Source organism: Lygodium microphyllum, chromosome 10 (genome assembly GCF_053477565.2).
Source record: "Lygodium microphyllum isolate KBCC chromosome 10, Lygodium_microphyllum_v1.1.10, whole genome shotgun sequence".
NCBI classification, from domain to species: Eukaryota; Viridiplantae; Streptophyta; class Polypodiopsida; order Schizaeales; family Lygodiaceae; genus Lygodium; species Lygodium microphyllum.
Genome location: NC_141144.1, coordinates 52,957,583 through 52,974,987, shown reverse-complemented (window position 1 = coordinate 52,974,987; position 17,405 = coordinate 52,957,583). Strand labels below are relative to the sequence as shown.

General features: G+C 37.9%; 1 non-coding gene across 1 annotated transcript; it reads left to right on the top strand.

Moving 5' to 3' along the window:
• The first annotated feature begins 7,028 nt into the window (after positions 1-7,028).
• On the top strand, positions 7,029-7,147 carry LOC148030000 (5S ribosomal RNA). The gene has a single exon (XR_015692296.1). It is a non-coding gene; the product is annotated as a 5S ribosomal RNA (ribosomal RNA).
• Positions 7,148-17,405: the final 10,258 nt, after the last annotated feature.

The window sequence follows — 17,405 nt, the reverse complement described above, 5'->3', positions numbered from 1 at the left end:
CTCATGGCTTGTCACTGTGTCCAAGAGTTGGTCTGTGAAAGGGATAGGGAAATGATCATTCTTCATCTTCGAGTTGAGCTTTCGAAAGTCCACACATATTCCAAGTTTCCCATTCTTCTTGGGTACAATCACAATGGGAAAAACCCATTCATTGTTAGCCATGGGATAAATGAACTCGGCTTCAAGAAGCTTCAATAATTCAGAGCACAATAATTAGGATTCATACGCCATTATCTTTGCTTTATAAGTTTGGCATCAATCTCTAGGTCAATGTGATGTTGGCATACTGTGGGATCAAGCCCCTTTAGATCTTTATATGACCAAGCAAACATGTCTAGGTTCTCCTTTAGTAAGTCTCGCAGGATCACTAGTTCTTCTTCCGGAATATTGAGACCCACTTTCAGGTGACGTTCAGTACCATTAGTATCTAAGAATGTCACTTGCGTTTCACCTTCCACTTCGTGAATAAATGTCCCACGGATTACTTCTAGATAGAGGTATGACTCCTTCAAGGGAGTAGTGTCATCGTCTAATGTTCCACTTGAACCAGTGTCCTTCTGAACAAATGACTCATTTGTTTGTTGAAATTGCTGGAAGGGTATTAGAACTTTGTTTGTTTCTGTGTGAGTGGTGATTTCTTCTGGATTTAGGGATTCATGTTCAGAGGATGCGTCTAGGAATGTCACATAGCACGTACCTTCTATAAGCCATGGCTCTGATGGCTCTGGCTTCTGTTGACAAGGGGCATCATCATCCTCTTTTCTCCAGAATGTCTGGTCACGGCGACAAGAGCCACTGGTGAACTTAATTTTTATACCTTTGATCCATTGCTTATGCAGATTGTGCATACTTTGTGGTCCATTGGCCAACCCAAATGGAACCATGGTCATTCCATTCAACACCCTGAGATCTTTGGCCTCCGAGGTCCCTGTAGGGACATCAACAAGATTGTCCGCTATCAGAGAAACGTCCTCATCTGTACTTTCATAACTTGATTCATTTTCTTCCTCATCATTTTCATCCTCTTCCTCTGGAGGCTCTGTCTCTGCTTCTGTAGAGGCTCTGTAGGAGAAGAACAGAACTTTCGCCTCTACGTCTCCTTCTACTTATGCTTCTGTCTCTGGCTCTGTCTTTGCGACAGCCATGTAATAGGGAGAGCAGTACATCCATGCTTCTATCTTGCTGTCAGAGGTGATTTCAGTAGTCACTTCGAGTTGGAGGTATTCTCCCATGGACAAAGACTTTGCTTCCTTCGATAGTTGGCTTACAGTGCCCACTGTTAGGGACAGTGCCTCTATTTTCTTGGGAAAGATCTATTTAACAGCCTCTTCGTCTCCTGATGTACCATTTGTTACTTCATTGTAGGAGTCTGTTATGACTTCGATGGATGTGGATCCATTGCCTTTTTGCGATCCATACAATTTCAACACCACTTTATGGGGTCCTCTGCCTAGGGTTAGGGTTCCTTTGAACCAATCCATCCTAGCTCTTTCTTCAAAAAGCCAAGGTCTTCCCAACAGCAAAATGTAGGAGGTCCCATAAGAATTTGGTTTGACAACCAAATATGTCAGCCAATAGTATCTTCCTACAAGGGTTGTTTTCATGTATGGGAAGATGCCCAACGATTTAATTTGGTTTGCTAATTTGATTAGCCATTATGTAGGTTAAATTCCTTGCAAACCTAGATCCTTCATTGTCACATCTGTCATTATGTTTACTAATGAGCCTCCATCAATCAATGCATCTGAAATAAAGAATCCTTCTATCCATACACTAATCTCTGGGGTTACAAGATCTAGGAAGGCGTTAGCTACATCTACTTCCTTCACAGGTTTTGAGGCTTTTTTGGACTTTGTTGTTGTTGGGGAAGCAATCCTTAGTCCGCGTCTTCGTGTCAAGATGCTTTTGAATATTTTTCGGCAATTAGGAGATAGCATCAGCCACTATCAAAAGGTTAGGTTTGGTTTAAAAGTGTCTAGGTCTTTAACCAAGTCATAATCTTTGATAGGATCCACAAGCTTTTCCAATCGACTGGGAAATGGGGCCACACCCACTTTTATTTTCCCGTTTTCTTCGAGGAGCAGCAATATATGCACTTCATCCTCATGAGGAGGGACTTCTGCATTCTCTATTTCCTCGACCTCTGGTCCTACTTCTGCAATGGTCTGTGTAGCTCTCTATGGCTCTGTGATGCTCTGTAATTCTTATTTTGGATTGCATTGTTCTATTTTTCCCGAGGGAGGTTGAATTTCATCGTCTTTGCACAAAGAACGTTCTCTTTTGGAACTACTGGTTTTCCTTTCTTTGATTGTGTTATTACAGCCACTTCCAATTCAACCAAATTGGAAGCAAGTTTTTGGGTCTTCTGTTGGGTATTAGAAGTAGATTTCACAGGGATTAGACTTGGAAAATCTTTTGCAATATGGCCTTCTCCTTTGCATCCGCTGTATAAGGGCTTGTAATCCACAAATCTTCTAGGGTTTGGACAATTCTGGGAGATATGACCCTTTTCTCTACATCTATAACATTCCACCTCTGATCTCTGACCACCGTCGAACTGTTGTCCTCTGTAACTTTGAGAGGGAAACCTCCGTTGACCAAAATTAGGACCAAAATCCCTAGGCTTTGGTCCAATGTCCTGTGTTGTCATTCTGGATTCTAGAAAGTTGAATCTTGCATTTTCATCTTTTTATCTTCGTTCGTGCATCTCTTTCAGAGAGAAAATATCCTTTGTATGGTTCTTTATCACATCTCTCCCACCTCCTACAGGAGTGGATATATTGGTGGTATTAATCTTCAGCATCTGTAGCTACTCTATAATCACATCCATAAGCCCTTTCTTGATACTTGCAACTGAGTTGGATAAGTAGTCCTTTAGATTTACACTTTCTGGAATGCTTATAGTAGGGTTTTGGGAAGCTTCTGTAATTATTGCATATACAGGTTTGGTTGGTCCAGAGGGTCCTCTGTTCTGGTTCTGATTCAGAGGGACTTGGGGTTGTTGATTCCAGTTGGTAGGCTTTCACTATTGTTGAGTCGCCATTGGAGGAACTATTTGAGACCACCGTTGTTGTGGTTGAACCATCATTTGAGGCACTATCGTCTACGGCGACCACTGTGGATTAGGTGCACTATACTGTGGCGATGTTTGCATCTGGGAATAGGAGTAGGGAACTATCCCTGAGACTGCATTTGATGGGTATACCATTCCTAGCATGGGAGGGGGTAAGACTCCTCTTCGTGGAGTCATTGATAGCCTTGCTTCAACTTCGTCATACAATCTTGCACCTTCCACTACAGCTTCCAAATTGATTGGTCTTCTCAATTCCACGGACTTCCAAACTTCTGGTTGTCGGCCTCTGAGGAACACTCCTTTCTGGATACCTTCATCCAAATGATGGTTAGTCCATCTCTTCAGGATGGATTCCATTCGTGAGACATAAGCTTCTACTCTTTCTCTAGAGGATTGACTTAGGTTCATGAACTCCTATCGCATCCGCTCTTCAAAACCTTCACGCCTGAATTTAGTGAGGAATGCCAACTTCAAGTCCTCCCATGTGTGAAAAGTTCTTGCTGCTTGTCTCTCATACTATTGAAATGCCGCACCTTTGAAAGTAGTGGGAAAGATTTCTAACCAATTCTCAAGGGTTTTGGCATTGTTAGCCACACATGCTACCATAAAACTCTGCTACATGAAGATGAGGGTCTTCATTGTACTCTCCCTTAAAAATTGGCAATGGGACTATATTTTTTGGCCTATTATCAATATTTCCAGGACGAATCTGACTAGGAAGGGGACCTTGAGTCGCCATGGGGACTTCTATAAAGAGTGCTTTTAGGGTGTCAAAGGAGGCTTCTACTGCAAGCTCCTTCTCAACCTTGATTCTTGCCTTCTCTCTTCTCACGTACCTCTGGACTTGTTCTAACGCCTGCCTCTTGATTGTGTCATTCATTAGGGGGTTGGCTTCAATTAGTTGGTATGTACTCAACAGAATAGAATCAGAGAGGGGCTTTAGTCTCTGGAGGATTCTCTGGCCAACATCTCTTCCACTTCCTTCTTTTCAACATCTCTAAATTCAACTTTCAAACCACTACAGAGGGGGATATATTGGGGAGCTGAAAGTATCAAAACTCATTTTTCTTACGATTGTTGTTGTGCCATCATTATAAAAATGCCAACTTCTGATGGTTTCAATAGTGTATGCTGTAAAGAACACTCTATCTACCAACTTCCAGTGGGTTGCTAATTGGACAAATAGAAGATTGTCAGAACACTAAGCATCCCACATATCTTGCTGTTGAGCATCCACGAACAAATTTCAACTCTTTTCTTTCTTGTTTTTGTGAACCTCCATAGACCACGACTCCTGAAACTTCTTCACGATCTCCCACTTAATGATGTCTGGAAACTTCTCAATGAATGAAAAATCTTCCATGGATGGTCATTCTCTCTATTTTTTCTCTTCAGTTTGTTTCCAAATAATTTCCACCAAGATGCATGTCTTTGTTGTCTCAACATTAAGAGGAAATAGTCCACCACATAGAGATTAAATCATGATGGTAATATGTTTCCACCATTGTGGGATGAAATTCTTGTAGAAAGTGGATATGGCAATAAGAATCTCCAACTCTTTAGTGGAAGAAGGAACTTTGCAAACATCCATTGAAATCTTCTCTTCTTGGAAATGCCATTTCCTTCATTTTCAACCTCTTCTGATGCTTGTTGATGGCAAGTTTCCCCGGCTGTGCACCAAAAACATGGAGCCCCAAGAGAGACACCAAGGAAAAGGGATTTCTACTGTTAGAAAATCTATCTTGTAACATCCACAAGCTTTTGTTTCATTCTGTAGAGAACCACAACTAGGAAAACAACAAATCTTCATGCAGCATCATATTAGATATCTCCCACGGATTTGATAGAATCAATCATAATCTTCAACATCCTCATAGAATCCATCATAAATAATAATAACACAAAGGAATACACAAATTTTGAATGAAAATAAATCACATACTATTCATCTTCATTGTCTTCATAGCTTTCTCTCTCAATCTTTCATAAAAGATACATTGTTTTGATAGAATTGGCTATCTTTGTCTCTCTCTCTCTATCAATAGTACATCATCTCCTCACTACAATGCTCAAGAATGACACTTAATCATCCTTCTTAGGTCTTGGATGCACCTCCCAAGAGGTATGGGAGGTATGAAAGGGCACCAGATCCACTACAGTGACTCTTCATAGCTCACTACTGTCACTGTCACTCCAGTCTTCTCTTCAGACTTCAGCAGCTGCTTCTTCCATTTGTTTTAGCTCGTTTGAACTTAGATTTATCCTTTCCAAAAGCTAGAAAACTTTTCCAATGTCACACATACATTCTACATAACACTTATAGAAAATCTACATAACAGAACAGAATAGGAAAAGAGCAGAGACAGAGTAGAGACAGAGGCTCTACAGAGGGCTACAGAAGGTCATTAGAGAACAAGAGATCCTCATAACTCAAACTAAAACCATTCCAAACTATTAAAAACTATTCAATAAGCTTTCAAAAGACCTCAAACTTCATCAATAATCAATCCATGCTTCATACAGAAGAAAATTAGAACAAAACGCACGCTAAATAGAAGGTATCAGAACCAATCAGAACCTCAACAAAACCTACCAAAACATCATAGAGCTTCATGTTTCCACTAAGAATCATCATGAGCTTCCAAAACATAATCAATATCATCCAAAACACTCTCAAACACTTCCAAAAACAACCAAACATCACTTCAGTCTCTAAAACAACATCTAATAAGAATCCTCAAAAATTCAGTCTTTTTCCACTCTCTTAGCACTTCCAACCAACATCTAATAAGAATCCTCAATATCATCCCTACATAAAACAAAAAAACTCACTTTAAAATTCATCTTAGTAACCCCTATTAGCTAATTCTTTAGGATGTCTAATCATTGTAATCTTCATTGTTCTACCATCTTAACCTAAAATAGAGCCAGAGCCAATTTTGAAAATTTAGTAGATAGATAAATTGCTTGAAGAAAGAATATTGCCTAATTATCCACTATCCAAAGGAACTTCATTTAACATCTTTTCCATATACTCAACTTGAATTTTGAGAGTTTATATTCCACTATCTGTTGCTAATGAATAGGTAGTATAACACAACATACGATAGCTGTGAATTCTAAACATGGCTCTTTGTTACCAATACTCTTGCAATGTTCTTTCAGCTTTTGTAGTAGGATTTCTTTAAAACCAAGAATCTAATTTAAAACATGTTGAAGTGTCAACTACAAAGATGAAGTAACTAAGGCTTGAAACTGCAATGCTTCATATACCCCTATTTCAAGTACTGCTAGTTTTGAAATAGTAGGTTTCCTCAACTCTAATTGTTCACGATTTTTCAAGAAATCCTCCTCTTGAACCTTAATTTTTGTTTCTCTATTTCTCCTACCTCTGTAGTTGTTGTATTTGACAGGTTGCTTGATTTTTGACATCTTTTTGAACTTTTCAATCTAGGTTCTTTTTCTTCTAAGCTATTCTCATCACTACCATTGCCTCGGCATCCTCTTCACATTCTTCAACCTCCATACAAATAGAACAATCACACCAAATAGGAACTTGTGGGACACTATCCACATGCTAAACTGGCACCATCCTGAATTGCTGAACTTCAGGTGTCACAATTATGTATCCTCATGTCCCCCCCACCGCCTTGTGGCATGCTGTGGGCACGTGTCCTCCGTGGCACGTATTCTGCGGCTCGATCTTTTCTACGTCGTCGCCTATGTGTGCACGGGGTGCTCTTCACGTGGATGCTTGCCCTTCGTGTTAGAAATGACACGCGACGGCGGCATTCAATCTTTTGTGCGTCGCCTCCATGTGTGCGGGGTTTAGGGTTCACATTTAGTAGCGTCCTCCGTGGCATGAGCGGCATGGCATGCCGCCATGCCTCTCTCTTGAGCTCTCTCGTGCCACTTTCCGAGTATACAAGAGCTCTTTGGAATTCCTCTGTGTTCGTGGTGCGGTCATACCAGCGCTAATACACCGGATCCCATCAGAACTCCGCAGTTAAGCGCGCTTGGGCCAGAACAGTACTGGGATGGGTGACCTCCCGGGAAGTCCTGGTGCTGCACCCTTTTGCATGCTTGTTTCGAGACCGTGGCATGGAAATCCCCTCGGATCACGTCTTGACTCTCCAACGCTGACATCGTGGTAGGAAACCCCCTCGCCTTGCCATGATGCGGCGCCTCCTCTCCTCGTCGCGATTGTCTTTGCGTACGTCGTGCCTGGCCCCTCCCTCTGCCTCACTTTCACGTGATACCCCCTCCTCACGATGTGAGGTTTTTTGGGAGCGGAGGGTGAAAGATGGAGTTCTTTGGGGTGGCTCAACTTGCTTAAGCCAGTATTTTGTATGAGTCAATGTATATGAATTAAAAGCCAGAGTTACTGAATTATACATGCAGGATGCTGATTGTGCTGACTGGGTAGCTTTCAGGAAGACACTTAGGGAAGAATTTTACATTGAAGACACCAATTTGATTACTCGAAAGACTTTCAAAGAGTGGGTTCTACAAGCTAATAAGGGTTTTATGGCTCTACAAATTTATTAACAGAATTTAAAAGTTGGTTTGAGCAGTTAGATCTTGCAGAATAGCAAGCTCTTGCAAGTCAAAAATTTCAATTGTTTCTACAAGTAGCAAATCTTGAGTTTGGAGAGAAGCTTGATGATTTGTTAGAGGATCAAACTACAGAGATAGGGCTTAAAATAGAGTGAAGACATGTTAAGGAAGCTGTTACTGCACTGGTGAAAATCATAGAAGAAGAGAAGGATTGCATGTATCTAGCTTTCCCACTGTTACAAGCAAAAAAGTTTATATATCTATTAAGTTAGCCACGTCGTGGCTAACCCTATGACTGCATCTACTCTTCCCAATGTTAGGGAGGAAGATATATTAGATGAATTAGTCAAAGGCATGAGGAATCTATAGTTGAAGGTTGCAAAATTGGATGAGAAAGGACAAGAGGAATGTGAATGGGTAGCAGCCCCTAAACCAGGGAAAAGATTTATGTGGTGTGATAGTTTGCAGCATGAAAGGAAGGATTGTGCTGGTTATCAAGAGCCTTGGTATGACAACTCATCTTTTGGAAAGATGGCAATATCCATGCACAAGAAACAGGATTGCCTCTTGCTTCAAATTTTGGAAAGGGAGGTATGTAAAAGTTGTTAGAAGATATGACTATCCAAAATTATTATGCAATTGTGCATGCTTCTAATTTTGGTCTATAGTTGGATAGAATGCTTGGCCAAGTGACAATTGGTGTGAAGGCTACAATATGGACACATGCTTTGTATGCAACTGAAAAGAGAAAAGTTATTAATAGTAAAATATCTCATGTAGGGCAATACATTTGTGACATAACTAGCTCGGAATCACCGGTAAATGCATATTATTTAGTGGATGTATATTTAGCAAAAGTACAAAATATGGATGTACTTGTGGAAGAGAAACAAAAGAGAGATGAAGAGAATACCATGATATCTAAGAGAGTGACAAGAAGAAGTGTGGATCAGCCTAAAGCTACAAATCAACCACCTCCCCAGCATGTTATGGAAGAGGTTGGGCAAGAGCAAAAACAAGATAGCAAGAAAGAGGACAAACAACTAGGATATAAGTTATAATCTGATATTGAGAAAACTACAGATACCTTGGAAGATCCTATAGTGGAAGGGTCAACCATTGCACATGTATATTTTCTTGATGCATCTTAAGAGGTTTATGAAGCTTATATTTTACCTAATGCAAGGACTGAAACGGAGATTAGTGAAGTGTTGGATGCATATGATTTGTAGGATATAGTTATCATTTCTAAGATAGTTCATGAGCTTGAGGATATGCCTTTATAGGATATTAGATGTAATTCTTTATAGGTGAAAATTGTTTCCGATGCTTTGTCAGAGGCCTAGTATTTTTGAACCATCCATACTAAGAACAGTAGCACTAATGACTAAGATGACATTGACTCTCTATATTAATAAGAAAGCCAAATGATGATGCATTCAATGTTTTTTCACACTCTGTCCATATAGTGGCACGATAGTGTGCCATCAAGACTTCCAGGTATGACCAAATATATGCGGTGCCAACTTCATTTAGAGTTTTAAGAGTGATAAGAAATCGACCATTAGGAGACAACATTATACTACATCCATACTTGAATAGGATATCAATAGAGAAAATCAACATTGTAAGCCAAATCAACTCAAGTGACCTCTTGACTAACATATTAACTTATATCACATATGTGAGCATTCCTCCATAGGATTTGGACTATCATGCAACATTAGAGTATAACCCAACCTTTTACGACTAGCTCTTGAAATAGTGAGGCACACCAAGGACACTGAAGGTCCTTACATGCTTACTTCCACAATCCTATAGGAAGGATTTTCATCATTTCCAAGAGGGAAAGGGCAAAGTGGAAGGTGAATGCAAAATTGAAATAGGAGTTGAACTTCAAAGTGAACTCATTGTATGATGTTGTGTAATGACAAAACCCAAAAGCTAGGGTAGTAAGATAAGACTAACAAGCTCCCATTCTCAAGGAAGAACACAAAAAATATGGCTTAGCTAGTCAAATAGGCATCTTCAACCAACAGAAATGTCACTGTATCTATAACTTGGAGGAGATGATGACATTGGAAGAATCAGTCAGACAAATAATAGAACAATGCAATCTTGCTAAGTACCTAGAGAAGTTGGGCCAGGACATAGATCATAGCAAATGCACCAAATTTTTGAAAACTTTTGATGTCCAAAAGAATAGTGGCACAATGACAAATAGAGAAAGAGATGCCACTAGGAGGGTGGAAGTCAAACTTAGCCTGGAGGCCATGGAGAAGGCCTTTTGGTTAGTGGAGAAGCCAAAAAAGAGGCCAAAGAGAGATGTCTATGGGATGTTAGGAATGGATAAGAAGAAATTTTACACAAATGACAAAATCAACTTGTCTGATATTCCCAAGCCCACTATCAGACTACAAGTGAAGATGGTCTACACTCTCTTCTCAAATCAAAGATATAACATCCTTATGAACAAAATAAGAGTTCCCTTACTTGAAAGGCTTGCAGTAAATATACTGGATGAGGTAAACTAGAATGCTTATGTCCAAAAAACAATTCAAGCATCGGTAAAGATGCTAGCGACAACTCCAAGGACAAGAAGAGGAGAGTCTGCAGATAAACAATGTAATCGAAGAGAAAAAACCTTGCATCCAAGGTAGCGACCATATGGTTCGGAGGGGTGATGACTGCCATTATACAGGAAGCCATAGGGGAGGTGGAAAGAGAAGTAGTGGAGGATATCCCTAAATAATCACCAATCTAAGAAGAGCATCCCTCTCCCACTCCAATGAGCCCTCTTGCTTTATTCTAAATAGGAAATTTGTAGGAAGAAAAACTCAATAGAGTTCACTAGGAGAAGACAGAACAAGTTGTTAAGAAGAGAAAAGCCAACTGCCAAACTCAACAAAAAGAAACTTCAAGCGAGAGGATAGTTAGTGAACGAGGGGAGTGGGGCCCTCTGCCATCAAGCTATGGAGAAAGAAGAATCATGTCGAGAATACCAAGAAAAAAGATCGAAGCCATAGTAGAAGGGGGCAAAGACCCAAAAGCTGCCCAAGAAGAATCAAGAAGACTGTAAGAAAAATACAAAAAGAACGGGAGGAAGAAGATGAGCGCTTGCGGAGACTGGAAGAGGAGTCAAAAAGATTTGAAGGATAATGTAAAAAGAAACAAGAGAAAGAGGAAGAAAGGTTGAGAAGACACGAGGATGAGTAGCTGGCTCTTGCCATTAAAAGATCTATATAGCAATTTTATCGATTTGAAGAGCTAGCCATGCAAATCCCAAATCATGGAGACATTACCTAGAAAAACTGCTACCACCAAAAGGGACGGAACAAAGGCTTGTGGTAATTGGCAAGGGAAAGGCTCCCCTACACCCACCTCCAATAGTCATGGTCAGCATGGCCACTTCAATGCAAGGAACCACAAAAGGACAGTCAATGAAAGTAACATCATGGCTTGGGTGCAGTATCTCATAAGCAAAGTGCAACAACTTGTACCTACACCGAGTGAAGGAGCTCCACTTGTAGGAATCAAAAGGCTAGGAATAGCTTATGTGGAATCACACCAAGGGTCAAAGATACCCCACCTTGAAGTATCCACTACTTTGTTACCCTCAGCAATGCGCAACATAGAAGAGTATAATGAGCTAGTGAAAGAACTTCACAGCCAACATGACAAGATGAATGAAGAAAGAAAGGCCACACTTGCCGAGCTAGACAAAGAAAGAAATGCCTTTACCTCGCCTTTACAAACTATCGACTAGAAAAAAAAAGGTAGACGACCATAATAACCAAGGAAGTAATTGCATTAAAAGAGGCCTTAAAGGCAAGGTATGGTGAATAAAGTCAATGAGACTTGTATGATGAATAAAGGGAGAGTTGCATTGCTTTAGAGAAACAATGCACTTTCACATCTCAAGGATAGGAGACACTTTGAGGAAGAGGTCAATGGCTTAAAGAAATAAAGAGAACAGCTATCCAAAGAACTACAAGAGACAAAGGCACAAGGTGAGCAAGAAGCAAGGAAAAAGATGGTGAAGCTTCAAAACAAGTTGTAGGAAACACTCTCCAATCAAGAGTGGCTGAAACAATAGAAAGTGTGCCAAAACTGAGAGAACAAATAAATGAGTACATTATGGCAAGAGCAAGAGTAAGTAATCACTACCCTTGCACAATACCATGATGATAGGATTAAAGATTTAGCTTACCACCTGGTACATTTAGAGAATGAACACATTATGGCAGAAAGCAAAGCTGAAGTTGTGGACAAGGATGCTTTTGTAGCAAAATTCCTTCTTGAACACAGTACTAAATGTCACCCAAACAAGAGAGGAAGAGATGATTAATGAACTCAAAAGGAAATTAGAGTTGGCAAGGAGAGCACTTAAACATGGACTCCATGCTAAGGCATCCAAACCTAGCACCAACTTAGGTGTAGGGGAACAAAGAGCTCATTTCATCATGGTTGGATTATCCATGTAGGAACTTGAATTGCTAGGGTTTGGGGAGCAATACCAGTAAGCAAATCCTCCCCTTAAGGAGCCAAGAGAGCCAATACACAAAGAGGGGCCGGACTTTGAGCAAGACTATGATGAGGAGGAAGAGTCGCGTGAACCAAGTCCCCCCACTACAAACACAAGCACAAATAGAAGAGTAAGCTGATGAAACCATTACCTCAACCACTAAAGTGGCTTCCATAACCTGAGCCACTAAAGTGGCTTGCAGAAACTTTTACCACAAATTACAAGACTACTACTAAAGCCACGTCCACTTATTCTTGTTGGTCAAAATATCCTTGTTTTGGGTCAAATTACTTTCTTTTGTTTATGTCATATGGGTTCGATAAAATGGATTCATTATTTTTGTTGATTGTTTGTGTTCTATAGATTTGGAAAATTGGTTCCAATGGATTCATGAGAAGAGTTCCCATGGGATTGATGGCTCTAACTTTTGATCCAGCTTGATATCATTAACATATGCTCTATCAAAATGTTGGGTTCATGGAAGAATAAATAATTGAGACTACATTAAGCATGATATTAGGCAATGGTTAACTACAACTTACCTCTAGAAGAGGTAGATTGCCACATGATCAAAAATGTTTCATGCACCATCATTTTGCATGGCACCAAAACTATTTTGATGATAAGGGCATAAAAGGTCCTTGAAACGAACAACTGATGTCTAACATATTGGATGAAAGACTTATTACATAGAAATACCAACTTAAAACATGATTTAGTAATTTTCATGTTCTATGATAAATTTTCCTAACACGTGTTGTGCTAGCAACCTTGTTTACTTAATGGGCATCAATGCTAGCTTGATTAGTATGAGACACTAGAAACACATCGAAGTCTTTAGTGAAATACCGCTCTTACTACAAGGGGTCTGAGTTTATCAACATAGCATTTACATGATCTTGGGTTTGATGCTCAATGATAGAACTATGCCTTTAGATCTAAAATACTACATGAGGTCGAAAAACCCAAATGCATTATATTGTACATGGCTAAAGTGCATAGAGGTATAATAAATCATGACCTTAACCAAATTGATGCATACTAACCTCATAAAAGATAGGGATGGCTTAATGATCATTTGTGATTTTTGCAAGAAAAAAGAGAAATCTTAAAAAAGCTTAAGATGAAAAAAAATACAATGAAAATTCACAACTAAAATGAATAGATTACTTGAATTGTAGCTTCTAGTACAAATACAAAGTTAAGATATTTTAAAATAGCTCCAAGGGTTGTTGCATGTTACAATTTCATTCACATTAAGAATATTATCCTATTTTCCATTGTAAAATGAACATTAATGAGTTGCAAAATTTTGAAGGTAAACCATCATGGTACTATCCTTTATAAGATAATTGTAAATGAGAAGTCTCCCCAAATATTTAAAATGTATATGTAACTATCATGTAGAAGATGCATTTTCAAAAAAACTTTAGATGACTATCAAGTTAAGTTACTCATGAAGTGAAGTCTTTTGATACACACTTAAAAAGACTCCCTTAATGCTTAAAATTTCTCAATCAAGTTCTTAATGTATGATCTAATCTGCAGTATTGGAGGCGTGAAGTTTCTCGACTAAAAGTTGAAGCAACATTACTGGAACAGAGGAACAGGTTAGAGTTGTGGTGGTTGTGATACTTCCACATTCTAATTTAATATTGAAAATAATTTCATGATGATAAACATGCATAATATATTATAGAAATATATTTTTTGGAATTAGTGCTCATGTATAATATGTTATCAAATATATTTCCTAGAAGTAGTGTTTTCTAGTAGGGGTATGTGTGATAATTATTTAAAACTTGTCTTCTATTAAAACATATAAAGACACATGCTTGGAGAAAACTTGGGATGCATGCAAATCATGGATTTGCAAACACTCGAAGGTCAGCTTGAAACTAGCCTTAATAGAATAAAATCAAGGAAGGTGAGTCAAAGCTTGCTTCTATGACCATTGTTTTTTAATTGCAAAGCCAATTGTGCCCCTAAGATTTGGATATAATTTTTGTATCATTATTGCAACAGATAGAAATGCTTGTTGAACATTTTCATCAATTCTATGAAAAGGTAAGTTTTGATCTTTTCTTATTAGTCACTTAATGAGAGAGTAAATAATTATAATAATGAGGTATTATTATGCTTACTTGGAGCATCTTTAATCTATATTAGAATTAGAAAGCAAGAAAGAAAAATGTAGGTTGATGATAACTCTTGTGTATTATTGGCCACAAAAAATTTAAAAGGGGTGGGTCACCTACACTTGATGATTATTTAGTATATTTCCTCATGCAGGATCGTGTTCTTTCTCAAGAGAATGAGCTTCTTAGATGCATGGTAAGACAATGGAAAACCTTCCTTTGTGTGAATTCAGTCCATCATTATTTGATTTTGTGATGGTAATAGCCATGGGGAATATATTTTAATGTGATTTGTGACTTTTGATAGCTTGCAAATTTGTCCATGAAATCACACAGCGTGATGGCCTTGAGCTATTCAAATATACAAGATTTCTCAAGCCCCAACAAGATTGCATCAGGGAAAAATTCAAGCTCTCTAGCACAAAATGAATCAAGCTCCACCGTACCTGAAACAACCCTTCATTTGGGTCATTTCACAAGATTTTAATTATCATTAACTACTATGTAACGACCAACTCATTCTAGATTCTCATAATATGATTAGCATGAGAGTTTCATCCAGTATTTTCACAATATGATTAGCATGACAGTCCCATACTTATCATGTGAGACAAAAAACCCTTTTTTTATAATTCTATTGTAAGTATTTCCTAGTACCAATAAATTATTGTTACTTTATTATCATAGACTTGTATAGAAAAAGAGAATAGAGAACTAGATGTGAAAATTGTAGAAACTCAAAAAGAAGTAAAAGATGGGAAAAATAGATGAAGAGGCCTCAATGTATTCATGTGCTAAGTGAAAACAAGTACCATACATCCTTTTACGTGGAAGTATGAACGTGCTATCTTGATAGATCTTGTTCAAGTATGACCTCATGTAAAATTGGGTACATGAAGCCCACTATAGACCTTGCTATGCAAAAAATTAGTATTCTTTGTGATTGGATGAATCTAATGAGAAGCTTGATAGCTTTAAATAAACATCTTTTCATGACTTTGTACCCCATGTAAGTTGCTAAACTCTTTCATGAATTTAGAATTTAGAGAAACTCAAAATAAAAAATTGACAAAGAATAGATGTAGTAAAATAAAACCTCTAACTTGAGAGGTCATACTAAAAGGATGAAACTCTTGAATGAGGATGGTTGATATAAAGTTTGAATAGGTGAATCAAATGAGGAGGATAATACCTCAAAATAAATCTATATTCATGTACTTTTGGCCCATGTAAGTTGCTCAAGTCTATCATCAATTAAAAATTCAAAGCAACTAAAACTAGAGAACTGACAAATAGTATAATCTAGTAAAACAAACCTTCTAATTCGAGTGCTCTTCAAATAAAAGGGCACATTAAAAGTATTCATGCATACCTAGATTTTGGTAGTTAGATAAGTATTAAATCTCCATCCTTGAATTCTAGAGGTCTTTTCCTCTCATTCGCATACAATTTCATTTGGTCTTAATCATTCTTAAAGTTGATTTTGCACAAGGGTGTATCTTCTCATCCTTTCCACGAGGGTTGATCTTCTCATGAAATATAGTGATTAGAACATAAGGGTTGATTTTTTCATGAAACATAGTGATGGAAAGGGAAACTTTACAGCTATAAATTTAACTAAAAGGGAAAACTCCAATACTAGCATAATTAGTACTAAGATACACAAAATTAACCAAGTGAAGCCATAAATCCATGAATTCTAAATAGCAGAACAATGTGTTACAAATATGTTTACAACAACTTTGTGACTCTAATAAATAAACCATCAATTTAATTATGATATGTGGTTAACGAGGGAATCTTGGTATCCACCATAGGGTTAAGTAATCCTTGTGAAAAATTGCTCATTAACTTGGAGTCCCTATCTTGAATGATGACTTGAGGTAAGTAATCACACTTGAATAGATGAACCATAACTTCACTTACAACTCAGGACACTATGTATTGAGTTTTTGTTGGAATGAAGTGGGTTGCTTTTGTGGGGCTTTTCACCACCACATACATACTCTTCTATCATTTAACCTTCATTAAGTTATTCTTAATTTCTCTTTCACTCACAAGGTGTACCAAAGTACTCTACTTTGTATGAAAGAATGCCTTGCTTTTCTTGGCAAACAGTTGGTGCTTTCAAATGATTCAAAAACAATCCTCTTACATGTGTCAAATGCTCCTCCTTTCTTTCTAATTAGTGAGGATATCATCAAACACTTCCAAGAAAAACTTGAAGAGAAGCCCTTGTAAGACATTGTTCATCAAGCTTTAAAATGTGGCAAGGGCATTGGTTTTATTCAAATTTTAATGGGGTTAAATGGTACGATGTGCACATGCAACTTTCATATCACTTTATTTCTATTAACTATAATTTATTTTTCCAAAGATTCAATGTCTCTTACTAATTTTAATGGTCCAATGACAGGTTAATATTATTGGAAATTAAATATGTGTTACTATACATGTGAATAGAGAGCTAAAATTTGTCATTATAGTTTGTAGAAAAAGCAAAGTGAAAGAGGAGCATAGAAATTGGGGCTTTGAGGGATTCCTATATTTCCTATTAACCTTGAATCTATTTGATTAGTTTTTCTTCTTGTGGTTTTTTTTTCCCATTTGAATTTAGTGCTTGTATTGATTTAAATTAGCTATTGAATTTTTCATTTTTGTGTTTGAGGCTGATAGGAGCAAAAGATGGGAGGTAATTTGAAAGGGATGCTATCAAGATTTTCAAAAATCAATTGATTTTAAAGCTCAATAATTATAATTATCTATTTTCTTACTAGGAGGGGAAAGGATGAACAAGTTGTCTTGAATGGGTAGTTGGAAAGAGGGGTTTTTGCACCTTCAGAAGGATTTTCTTGGACAAAATTTCCTTAAGTTGATTATAAAATAGGTTCAAAACGTAAAAATTTAGCTGTAACTCATTAAAAAATTGGCCCCTTGTCATTAAATATTATTGTATGCTAAGACTGCAATGGATAAGCAGGGAAATTTTAAAGATGTTGAAAACTATTTTAATAAGAAGCAAATTAATGGTGACCAATGCATCAAGAATGGGCTTTGCTAGGAAGTCCCTATAAAGTTTGGTTGACATCTGGGCTCATATGCAAAGGCTAGA